Raw genomic sequence first — 13,188 nt, 5'->3', positions numbered from 1 at the left:
GCTAAGGATAGATTCAGACAGGGTTCGGGCAGGTTGGAAATAACCATTACTCAATGTTAATCCTAAGAAAAATCATGGACTGCTAGCTGAAGCCAGAGCTCAGGTGATGGGTTACCAACTGACAGTATGAAATAGCAGTGACAGTGATGAAGGATGACACTGGGAAGATATCTCTGCATCAGTGCTACCACAAAACAGAACAGGCAGCATTAACTCTCCCAGTGCATTCACATTCTTATTAGAACTACAAACCTACTCAGTGTTTAACCTTAAAGGGTGAAAAAGTGATACAAAGTAGCAAGACAAAAGCTATCTCCATTTGTGGTTTCTGAACAGTCTAGTACATCTCTTATCTCATTAAACACCTGCAGGACAGTAAAATTGTGGATAGCCTGTACTGTTTTACTACAGGCCTGATTAATTTGTCAACTGCACTCCCATATCTGAAACAAAAATAAAAAGGGATTCGGAGCAATCAGTGCCTAGGATCTGTACAGGAGATAAATATAAACTTGAAGCTTTTACCACAAAGATCTACAATTAGATTAAATGCGCTTGCTAACAGCACCTTTGTTCTGTTTGGCCTTTGGCCTGCGAAAGGCAAAGCTTTAGTACAGAGAATGCAAAACTCCATTATTTCCAGTAGTGAAAGATGCCCCAAAATGTGCCCCATCCCCTTGTTAGCAGGGCTGACCAGACTCTCAGGGGAGAGATTTTTGCACTGTTGCGTGGAATAGTGCCATGCACATTCAATTTGTTTCAGAGCTCTGTCTAATGCAGTGAAGCTACACCAAATGCAGTATAGGCCTTAGCCTTTCAGGCACAGCCTGTCCCTGTGGTGGCAACAAAAATAATTATCTTCCTTTGCTTTAGAGCCTCAGAGTACCCTAATGCGTGCCTAAGGCCGAGGGCACTGACTACTGTTATTCCTGAATAAATAACAGAAATGTTCTTGGAAAAGTGTTTAAATTGCAAATTATCCTTCGGCCTAGAAACTAATTAGTAATCTCTAAAACAAATGTTTTTAGAACAATATGCAACTGCTACATTTATTTAAATTCATTTACTGAGTTGAACAGAGATATTGATCTTGATACTAGTTGTTAACAAAAGTTGAACCTAAAGAGCAATAAAATTTTCGATACTAAATGAAACAGGACTCAGTAAATGAGTACAATGATCTGCTCTGAGTATACATCATTTGGCTTCAATGACCTGTTCTGCTGTCTGAGAAACATCAAACTGCTAAAAAACAACAGCTAATTCAGAATTACAAAAACAGTTAATGAAAAGGTAAAACTACCCTAGAGGTTCAGTCTGGAAACTTGCAACCAGCAAACAGAAACAGATTAGGAGACATTTACTTCAGTTATTTCAAGGCCATCACTTCAAAACAAGGCGCTGTGACTCCTATTTGTCAGCATAACCTCATTCTGCACTGTGCATGCAGTCATTTACACCTGCATAACAGACTTTAAACTCAGTTTTCATAAACATAGGCATAACAAATACCTACTTTCAGAAAATCAACCTCATTGTGTACTGCTAATGAAAAACAGACTTCAGTATCATGGCCTGAGTTCAAGAAAATTGACAAAAATTGACAACAAGGATTGTTTTTTGGTTTTGAAGTAAAAAACTACATATGCAGTTTATCTCTAAATGTGCCTTAACTTTCAAATTTGCACTGATGTCTACATACAGTATGAGTCAGTGCCATTTCAGTTAAAGATGCCATTACATGGTTGCAAATCTTAATAGTGCAGACAAGGCCAATTATCTGTATGAATTGAAAGGTGCAAGAAAGATGTTGTGTCATTTTGTCCATGGTAGCAAAATCCCTCCACTTAAATTTGCAACGACAGAGAGAAGGCAAACATGTGAACTATGTTATCTGAAGGATCTTATAGATTAGTAATAAGTACAGAATAAATAAATCTGTTCCCTTCTCTTTTCAAAAATTGCAAATTGCAAATAGGATTTATATTACTAAGCCTGAGCACAGAACTTGTTGCCAAGAGAGCAGAGGATGCATTTGTAGTATATCAGTTATTGATAACTAACCTCATTTCTTACAAGCTTTTTCAACAGAAAACAGCAGCTCTCAAGCATGTACCACACTTCTGACTTTTAGTATTTTTCACATTACTGATCAACTACAGAAGAAAAGCACTCCTATACATCCCATTCTGCAGCAAAACTGTAGGATCCACACACTTGTATGTCTGTTAATTTATACTGACACTTGCTTTTTCACTAGAGGTGGAAGCATCTTTTTTTTCCTGCAAACATAACTGAACTTGAAGAAACGGGAAACTTGCCAATGATGTTTAACCCAAATTAGCTGCTTCAAAATCATAGAACCATTAAGGTTGGAAAAAACCACTGAGATCACCTAGTCCAACCCTCAAACTGTGCCCATTGTCCATGTCCCTCAGTACCACCCACCTCTATTCTTTTTTTGAGCACCTCCATGGACAGTGAGTCCACCACCACCTAGGCAGCTTGTTCCAATTCTTGATCTCTTTCTGAGAAAAAATTGTTCCTAATACCCAACCTGTTCCCCTGGCACATCTCTTTTTCTTTAATACTGTACAACTGACATCCAGGAGCTAAGTCCCAAAAGCCTAACACCTTGAAGCATGTTTTTTGCCTTTTTTTTTTTTTTTAACGGACAGGTTGTAAACAAGTTAAGATACCTTTATCACGGCAGATAGGTCTCCTTCAGCTGATTAAAGCTTTAATCAGCCCACGATTAACACTCTCATTACTAAGTAATTAGCAGTAAGCACAAACTGCTTGGCTGCTAACTGCCAGTCTAAGGAGGGTGCACCCACCATTAGGCACAGGCATACAACCCCCCACATCTGCCAGCACTGGGAGCCTCTCTGGGGCACAGGCACTCACCCTGGGGAGGACAGTGCTGCTCCTCCATCACCTGCCGTTGGCCTTTTCCATGGGCAGGGTCTTCACCAGTACAGGATGGCATCCTGAGCCCCCAGCAGGCATCACAGCCCTCTGGCAGCCGGCCACTCCCTGCTTTCCATTCCCCACCCAACACCTGATGGGAATGCTTGTTTCTGTCAGAGCACGACAGATATTACCGATTCAACCTGGAAAAAGAGCCATGAGCTCAGCTGGCAAATTGCAAGCACACGTGCGTTGGTTGATGTAAGCTAGAGAAAAATAAACCAGGCCACACAAGCAGCCCAGGTTCCTACACAGCCTGAAGCCTTCAGAACAGTATGGAAGTCAGAGCATTGGGATCACATCAGGTTGGGTTGTTTTTGTTTTTTTTGCCTTTTATAAGGGAATACACGTGTAAGGCTGCTGAGGAAGGCACATTCAGCACACAGCACGCCGTGAGCGCTTACCGCCGCGGTGCGGGAAGGGCCTCCGCGTCCGAGGGGAAGGGAAGGAAAGCCGCGCCGCTCAGGGCCCTCGACGCGCTCTCGCCCACCTGGGCCGGGCCCCACGCAGCTCCCGCCTTCGGCCCCACCTCGCCGCACGGCCTTCCCTCCCCTGGCACCCGGCCCGCCCTCCTCTTCCTCCCCGCCGCCGCCAGCGCGGCCCCCGCCGGGACCGGCCGCTCCCGCCGCCCCGCGCGCACGGCGGGCGCCGCTCCGGGCCGCGCGTGCGGGCGGCTCCGTGCGGGGGGATTTGAAACAGCCGCTCCGGGGGCAGCGCAGCGGCGGCGGCCAATCAGCGCGCTGGATTTTTCGCGCTGGTTCTGGCCGGAGGAGGGGGCGGGGCCGCCGCGCAGGATCGCCGGAGCCGCCGTTACCGCCGCCGTTGCCGTTACCGAGTCGCTTCGGCTCCCGCCGGTTCCCCGGCCCCGAGCTACCGCCGCCGCTTCCGCCCGGCTCCAGGGGGACGAGGATGCGCTAGGCCACAGGTCGGTGGGGCCGGGAGCGCGGCGGGCGGGCGGGCTGCTCTCCCAGAGGAAGGGAGGAGAGGAGGAGGAGAAGGAGGCGGCGGCGGCGGCGGCGGCGGCAGCGGCAGCGGCAGCGGCGGGGCACACGGTCCCACAGGCCCCGGCCGGGAGGCGGGAGCGGCGGCGCCCTGGGGATGGATGGATGCTGCGGGCAGCGCTGAGGGGCCGGGCGCCGAGCGGTGGCGGTGTGGGGCTGGGGGCCGGTCACCCGGTACCCCCCCCCGTCGGACCCCCTCAGCCTCGACTCTGCTTCCTCTGGCGGACCGCAGCTCCGCTATCCCTGCGTGGGGATTTTGTATTTTTTACGTATCGTTTCTTGGTGCCCCCGCCGCCCCCAGGCTGCGGTCTGACTGCTGTGTGGCGGAAAGCAACGATGCTGTTCTGCCTTCCTCCTCCTCCTCTTCCTCCTCTTCCTCCTCCGTGGGCGCTGCGGGAGGTCGGTGCTGCATAAAGCGCCGCGGGCCGGGGGGGCAATCAGTGCTCAGCGCAGAGAAGAACGGAGAAGCCGGGCGGGGGGGGGGGGGGGGCGGTGAGATGGGGGAAAAGAAACACACACACATACAAAAAGCCCTTCTCCAGAGCTTCATCTCCTTCCCCAGAGAGATGGGGGGCGGCCGGCTTGCCCCTGTGGCCGTGGGATCGGGGAGCTGCCCCGTGCCCTTCGCCGCGGGTAGGACCGGCTCGCCCGGCAGCGGGAGTGCGTGTAACTCGGGAGATGTATGGAGGGGAAGCAGCCATGTTTGATTTATTCCTCCTCCGAACGCTGGTGCGATGATCCTGCTGCCACTTACACCCTCCTGAGCTCCATCCTGCACCCGAGCCTCGCTGGGAGCACACGGGAGGAAACGCGAGGGCTGAGGGCTCTTCATCACCGTCCTCACTGAGGAGAGGATGGGGCTCCAACTTGAATTGGTGTTTGTGTGGTAAAGAGCCTGGGGAACTTGTATTCCCAAGGCCATAGTTACAGCTCATCTGCTGTGGCTTTACCGCTCTGGGGGTGGAGGAGGGAATTCGCTACACTTCTTGAATGTATTTATGCTTGCATTTTGGTTTTGTTTTTTTTTGTTGGTGGTGGTGGTTTTTTTTTTTTTTTTTAATACGTCGAGTGAAAGGAGGATTACATACTGGTAGAAGTGCAGGGAGAGTAAACACTGTATTTCAACAGATTACAGAGAAAACAGGCCTCTTGCTCCCAGCCATTAAGCAGGCAGGGGACTGGTATCGCTCATTGCCCGTGTATTTTGTGTGTTTCCTTATTGACATTTGCATTAAAATCGGTTTATAACGATTCAAAGATTTAGGAGCTAGTGCTGCTTGCGCTGAGTAAACTCAGCCAGGTCTCTGTGTTTCTTTGCTTAAAAAAAAAAAAAAAAAAAAAAAAAAAGGAAGATCTGTTTGGCTTATAAGCCTTTTCAGACATCTAAGGAAGATAACTAAATATTAAAGGCTGGCAATGAAGTTTGTAACAGATCTTGCAAAGAGTCCTTGCTGCTGGTCTGTGCGCTTAGATGTTCACTGGAATTCCTTAAACATGGAGTGCGTGGCTTCAGCTGAAGGAAGCAATGGGTTCCTCACCAAAATCTGCCTACATTTGTAGGATCTCTGCAAATGTATTGTTGAAGCTATTATTTGCTTGTTTTGCTGTGGGAATTTTGCTTAGGCAATGCAGCATATCTGCCTTAATAAACTCAATTTCATAGCATGGATGTAATCATTGCATAAAACCACTGTTTTGCAGGGCTATTCTGGGCTCTGTACTCACCATGTATGCAATTTTTTGGTTGTTGCAGTGGGTATCCATATCCTATTTATTAGAACACGCTGAGATTTCCATCTTGTTTGTAGCCATCAGAAAATATTGACAATTTTCCACAGAATTTAAATGTAAAAGCTCTGGGTATTCCTGGAGACTGTACGGCTGATTGTTGTGATTATAGGAATTCCACCCTCACGCATGTTCAGAAAAATTCAGATATGGAAAATACAGTAAAAGCTATTAATTTATCAAATGTTATTTGAAAATGTCAGAAGAAAATTAGGCCATGATATTTCGAGGGTGTGGAATTTAAGTCGTTTATAGATTTAAAGTTAAATGTAAATATATATTTCCTTTTAGTAAGAATAGGAAAATGCCATATTTTACTATCAGGAGGCTGCATGCTTTCTGTGAAGTCTGTGGTTGCTGTGCAGATGAGAAAATTGCATTTAAATTACAACTGCATGCAAAGGACTGGTTATTACAACCTAAAAAAAACTTTATTTAGCGTGGAAGCAAAAATGACTGGGGTGGGGGTGGGAAGATGGTTGCTTTCTAATATTTGGGTGGTGAAACTGATCTGTGTGGATGTGGGCTTGTACGTATATATATGTGTATGTGTACTTGTGTATATGTCCGAGTTCAATTCCAAAATATCACGCTAGCAAGGCAGGATAGGAATGGAGAGAAGGGACTGTTTGTCAGTGTCCTATTGTTTGTGGCCGGTTCACCTCTCACTTTTTGCACTGAGCCTGCTTTTTGTTCCACCGGTGTCAGTATGCTCACAAGGCAAGGCCTTGTTTCTGTGGGCTGATAAATGCACGTCTTTCCTTGTAGTCGATGAAAGCCTATTGACTGTATGGTAACCTGCATATATAAGTTCACCTGCTCTGGGCAGATGACTGGATCAAGGATGCAGTTTATGATCAGAAGATACAACGCTATTTACACAGCGCTTTGGTCACCTCTGGTCATTCCCGCTTACGTAACTGCAAAGGTGTCTCTTAGGTTTTAAGCATAGAAGGTGGTTGGATGTGTGAAAATTGCAAGTGTTGTTTTCTCTGTAGATTGAGGCAAAACACCTTGCATTTTCTGGGGGAAAATTTCACCTCTCCCCGGAAGCACTGTGCTGCACAATGGGAAGCACAGTTAAGTGGTGTTGCTGAAAGCAGCAGATAACCTAATGCTCACTGAACAGACATCCACGGAGAAACATGTGATGGAGATAGTAATAAAGCCATAGATGATGACTGCATTTTTGAATGCTGTGTTTGTGGCCTACTGTTTGAAGTCTTTCATTTTCTGCAAAGACAAATACAATGGCCTTATGGTTGAGTAAATATGATCTGGTATAATTCTTTTATTCAGCCTCTGGGTGAAGAAAGAATGGAGATACTGAAGTGGATCTAAGTGGATAAGTAAGTCCGTGTTTCTAGGAGGCATCGCTTTCCAGTTAGAATGTAGCTCTGAAAAACACTTTCCCTGAGGATGTACCCACGTGTTGGTGGTGTAAATGAGAAGGTGGAGAGGGAATATGCCAAGCAGGATAAGCATAGTAAGTAGAGTCGTGTGGTAAAGTGGAGAGAGAAAAAACTTCCCATTGGAGCTTGACATAGGAGTCCAGATTTCCTTTGGCAAATAATTGTGGAGGTTTTGGGGGCAGGGAGAGGAGATCCTTGTTGGCATGTTAGTAGTCACCCTGCAGCTTGTAAATCCAGTGGCCTTTTGAATGGGTCAGTTAGTGATCTTGTAAAATTAGTCGTTACTGGGAAGACGTGGGTTCTGAGAATATTTTTAAAGGACAGGAGAGAAACTACCTGAATTAACCCTTCACTACAGATTAGCTTCTCTTTGACTTGCAGTATTGGATTTGATAAGACAACTATGTAAGTGAACTTAGAATTTTCAATTTACACTGACAGAAATTACAAAAATGATATATCAGGCACTATTTTTAATCATTTTATCATGTTGATGATGGCCAGCATAGGGATTTTTGTGTTTTCTAGCATCAGTTGGAATTTCTTGGAACATGTTGTAACGGAAACTTAGATCGTTCTCTGTTCTGCTGCCCTTCTGAGGATGAGCAAACTACAAAATTAGCCAAAATTCCTGGAGAGCGAACCATCTATGCTTATACCACGTATCTGGTGATGAGAGGTTCATGCATGTAGTCCATTGTGCATTACCGTTCTCACAAGCAACTCTAAACTTTAGCACCTGGTAATCTATTGAGTCTCTGGTATGTTTGAAAAGCTGCTTCTGTTTGAGGCATGAAATAGACTGTTCCAAAGCCTAATTCTTGTGTGCAGCAAACAAATGCCTGTTAATCATGGTTGGACCAAAAGTAAGGTGTTTCTTCTCTGCTTTTTGTCGATGTTAAGGGCAGCTTCCCTTGTGATGAGCTATGTTGAAAGGAGATGTTTGAAAACCTTGATTTGAGTGTTTCATGCCAGAGATATTAAATTAACAAAGTATGGAAAAGTGAGTGCTGGCCTGTGTCTACTTCAGAGTATCCTCACTTTGGACATCATTGTTACAGATTCTGGTAGTTGACATAATTTGGAGTTAATAAAAAACATGACTTAAAGCACATGTTAAATTACAAGGGTTACTCAAAAGGTGACAGTTCAATTTCCAGTTTTGTCCCCATCCTTTTAACTTGTCCTATTCTTGACTTAATGCAAGATAGCAATTTGATCTTGTTTTGAACTTTGGTATTCAGCTTCCCAGCACAAATTGGAGCTGTTTTATATTCATCCATATTTCGAGTGAATGACTGAAAAACTACAAGTTGAAGCACTACTTTCCTCCTACCTGTATCCTTTTGCAGCAGAAACAAATACACAGCTAACAAAGGAAAAAAAAACAACCCACTTCTGCAAGCCAAATATTCCAGTATTTTTTAGGTCTATTTATGTTCTTTATAAGGATCTCTCACATTGGAGCAGACTTTCATAGAAGCTTTAACATTTTTCTTCTGTTGTCTGTGAAAGACAGCCAGGTTTCCATGTGATTCTTTGAAGTAGCACAGACCAATCTTGCTCAGTTGGTCAACAGAGATGAACATTTAACTGTCTTTGTGAAACCTTTCCTGGTCTGTACCTCATAATAAAATACTGACATCTTCCATCTGTACTAAAACACATAACAAATTAGAAAACTTGTATTTTAAAATAATTATCTTCAAAGATTCTTAGCCTTGAGGGCTAATATTGGAATTCCATCTTTTCTTAGCCGTGATCAAAAGCATAATAGAGTGGATGTTGTCCCATTCTCCAGGTTCTGCCTTGCTAAATAATAGATACGCCAAGGGACAGAAGATGAATATTTTGTGACAAGATTATTTTCAAGAAAGAAAGCTGAAGTTAGATAAGATTTTATTAGAAATGTGATCTGAACTCCATATGAAATATTTTGGAAAAACTAGTGGTTAAAAGAAGCAATAGGAAGAAGATGCAGTAAAACAGCATCCCATCATAGTGTTTGAGACCCATTTCCTTTATTATTCATTGTAATATGTTGAAGTGTAAAAGTTCCTGCTGTGGCATGGATTAGTCTGTGGAGCTGAAGTTCACAAGATGATGTATCAGATAAAACAGTTGTGGAAGTTGCCAGCCTTGGTGGGATGCCATTGGAGCAAAGAACCTGGCTGTGCTGGTACTCATAAACATCTGAATTGGGGAGTTGTCTCTGTAGTAAAGAATGCCCAGATTCTAGTCTGGTAGTACAGCCAGTGGGATTTAAGCCAAAAGACTAACCTTGGGGAGCAGTGTAGGATAAAAGATATGAATGTGGATAATTTTGCTATATGGAGTAATTGCCAAGGACTTTCAATCAGATGCTTCAGAATGAAATTAAAGATATGATTTTTCTATGGATGCAAGATGTAGGCTATCAGAAGCTCTTGTATAGGAGCACTACTGAATAAACTGGAAACAAATTCTGTGATCCAGTCTGGAAAATGGCCAGGATTCAGCACTAGTACAAAAACAAGGTATATCATTACTGAAGTAAAAAGTAATAGGCTCAAAACGTAAATAGGAAGTGTGTGTGCAGTATCTGTTCAGTAGTAGAAGGCTTGGCTCTGCAATGGTAGTGGTAGTTGAATTTAGTCAACTGATGTCAGCAACTACAATTGCTTAATATTTCTGCAACCAAAACTCTGGATGTTCTTCTTTCTGATAAGCAGTTACCTCATTTTCTCTAAAAAAAAAAAAAAAAAAAAAAAAAAGCTTAATAAGGCAGTGAACTAATGTGCAAGAACTAATACTGTACTAAATGAAAGGAAAGCAAAAATGGCAAAAAATACCCATTGTAAACACCTCAAGGTTTACAGGGTCTTGGGTTTGGGAAGAGAATAAGAAGGCTAAAGGAACTGGCTGGTTGGACAGGAAAGTGTTTTATCTTCGTGTCTCCATGTTGAATGGGTAACCCATAATACATCTGTGGAAACCTAAAAATTGCTACAAATTGTGTGCCCCTTACCTGTAACAGTCACACTAATCTCTGCTCTGGAGACATTCTTGATGTGGATTAAGTGGAAAAAAATAAGGAATGAAGAGCTGTGGGAATGCTGATAATGCATTTTGGCCAAAGTACATTAAAGCACAGAGTGGTACTTCATACTTCAAATGGTATCCAATAGAAGAGCCACTTTACTAGGAAGTATTTGGATTTGTTTGATAAGTGTCTAATGTCCCAAGACTCCTGTGAGCTTGGGCTTGATTTGAGTACTCCTGGCATACGTCTGCCAGATGTGTGTGCTAGCTTACTTTGAAATAATGCGTTGATAGTATATGTAACAGAACTGGATGTATGTAATATAGTTACAGTACACTGTACCTGTGAAATATACCAGCACTAGCACTGTGTGACCAGGAATACGTTACATACATAGTTAAATTGATCAGATTTGGTGATAGTTGCAAGTCTATCAGTAAACAGTGCAGTCAAGTCAGTATTACCTGTCTTTTTTTTTTTTTTCCTTATGGAACATGAAATTTAATATGCTGGTTGGAAGAAGTTCTGTATATTTTTATGAGAGTTACCTGTCCATGTTATCAGTTCACTGTGTCTCTATTTGTTCAAACAGAAGACACAGGCAAATACTGCTCTGTGCTAAGGATTATACAATTTGCATAGCTAGGCTTTCATGCTGTTGACAAGGCCTCATGTATCACTAGTGGCACAGCAGTGCTTTTTAGAATGATTGCAGTGCACTGAGTGTGCTTCTGGCATCTGAATCCACCTGCTTGGATAAACAGTTTTTAATGTAGTGATAGATTAAGTTCTAAAAGGTCCATACAAAATGGATGTATCTTCTTTATTAAAACTAGTCGCAATCTGGTCTGGGCAACATTGTTTGTTTCTGTGGAGCTGTAGCAGATAAGGTTTTGGTAATACTACAATTTAATTAATTACTTACATTGATAACTTGTTTTGTGATGTCATCTCAGATTTGGTCATCCCTCCTCAGAATATGCATGATCGAAAATTTTCATGGTGCTCACAGCAAGGCTTCAGACTTGTGCTACTGTCACTTCATGGGAGAAAGGGCAAAATCATTGGCTACAGTGAAGAGGAAACAGATTAGAGTGCATTAATCTGCAGCATTGAATATTATGTAGAACCAGAGGATCCAGGTCCTGAAGCTCATGGTGCAAGGAGCAGAGGTAGGATGCTGAAAAGAAGAAGCAGTAGGGATTAAGGAAGGAGTGGGAAATCAAGGTAGGCTTAGAACAGGTGAAAAAAGAACACAACAGCATAAATGAAGAAGAAGCTTTGAAAATAAGTGCTCTGTTATCTGAGATTGCATTTGCTCTTCGTTCCCAGTCCAAAATAGAAGTCAGAAACACAATTCTGGCCCTCTTAAGAGAGAGACATTTCATTGGTGAGCAAGTACCTAGACTGCACGTATTCTGACTGTGGTGTATTGCTGAGTGCTGTTTTGCCAGGGAGCAGCCTTCTTTTAAGCTGAGCCATTTAGAACCCCCCAGAAGAGAGTAATGGCTCAAGTACACATTTGAAAACATAATGGATTTTTTGTGCCACTTGCTGAGCATCTGTTGAGGGCTACCTATTCTATCATCCTGCTGGTAAACCTTGTCGTTTCTACTATTTTAGGCACTGATGTTCCTCTCAGCTTATCGTCAGAGAAGCAGCAATTCTTTTCTACTTGATTTGTGGTCCTGCAAATGAAGAAGAGATCTATAATCTCTCTTCAGTCAAAAATACCACACTTTACAGGAATTTGCTCACATCTATCCCTCTTTTTTCACCACCCACCCTCGGGAGGAAAAAATTAATAAAACTCAGTTTTTTCAGAAGTCAAAAAAATAATCTTTCTTGTGATCTTGAAGAAAATCCCTTCTAATGGGGAAGAGCCCCTTTGTAGAATCTTCTAGGCTTATCCTCAGCAGCAAGGGTTGGTTACAAAAAGTTTTTCTGAAGAGGAACACAATGTTAAGTTAATCAGTTTTGTAAGCTTGCTTTAGCAATAGCAAGTAACATTTAGAGTGAAGAAATTGTTTACTTGCCATTGTACAGTTCCTAACTGTACAAGCAAGTATTTTGTACAAGCTGGTGTTGCCTGTTGCCTTCAGGAGAAGGCTTGTAAATACTTGGTTCAGTCAATGAAAACAGATTGTTACAATTAAGTTCTGAAATTTTATTCACTGGGAAAAAGAACAAATAAAAAAATACTGATGCTAATTAAAAAAAAAAAAAAAGATGGTGGCAAGCAAGTGCAACTCTTAGTACTCTGATTACTCTAAACTTTTCACACAGTTTTCAAAATAATCTTAGTCTTGTGTAAATGCATACTAAGTCTCTATATAATCATTGTTCTGTCCTGCAAGCATGAAGAAATGTTCATGCACTGCTTTAAAAATACCTTGTTGGTCAGCTTTGCCAGCTGACAGGTTAACTGGAATCGTTGTAACATTAATGAAGATCTTCAGGTGCTTTTAAAATTAAAGTGGTCTCTCTGTACTGAAGTTTTTCCTTTTCTTGGTCTTCTAGACATTTCTAAGACTGCTATATTGTTAGAAAGTTTTGGTATAATGATTTTCAGTTATCTACTAGCAACTCTAGTAATCTTTGGGAATTTGCTGGATAGAGCTGGTTTATAACAAATATTGGCAAATCCACAATGCAATTTTCAGTTGTATGTTGTTTTTTTTTTTTTTTTTTCTAAAAGTAAATTGTGTTTAGTAGTCCTTTAGTAACCTTTCATTATTTTAATGCAGTGAAGAATGGTCACAGTGTAATGCATGACAGAGTATGTCATATGATTTTATTCCTATTTGATATTCTGGTTTGTTCTCTTATACAGGTAGTAGGAATAAGCATGCTCCAGGTTTTCAGCTGAATGTGTTATAACTGCTCATCTTCTAGTATTATGTCTAATTCTGACCTGAAAACAGGAATTTTAAGGCCTTTGACCTTAAAATTGGTGAGAGAATGGAGAGGACTTAAAAGTTACAGGAAAAAAAAA

At 42.4% G+C, this 13,188-nt stretch overlaps 1 protein-coding gene across 6 annotated transcripts in view; it reads left to right on the top strand.

The window, feature by feature from the left end:
• Positions 1-13,188, top strand: part of NSD2 (nuclear receptor binding SET domain protein 2) — a 101,044-nt gene that overhangs the window by 22,483 nt on the left and 65,373 nt on the right. For 2 of the 6 annotated variants that reach the window (XM_085223620.1, XM_085223613.1), the window contains exon 1: positions 3,758-3,895. The exons of 1 other annotated variant lie outside the window; for it this stretch is intronic. The gene's annotated coding sequence lies outside the window, so the exon portion shown is untranslated. Of the gene's footprint in view, positions 1-3,755; positions 3,896-4,137; positions 4,371-4,583; positions 4,605-13,188 lie in introns of those variants that run through there. 3 more of the 6 variants (XM_085223615.1, XM_085223616.1, XM_085223619.1) reach the window with 3 other exon arrangements.

Source organism: Meleagris gallopavo, chromosome 4 (assembly GCF_905368555.1).
Source record: "Meleagris gallopavo chromosome 4, MGAL_WU_HG_1.1, whole genome shotgun sequence".
In the NCBI taxonomy this organism is placed as follows: Eukaryota; Metazoa; Chordata; class Aves; order Galliformes; family Phasianidae; genus Meleagris; species Meleagris gallopavo.
The sequence above is the reverse complement of the archived record's forward strand: the minus strand, read 5'-3'. Positions and strand labels throughout refer to the sequence as shown.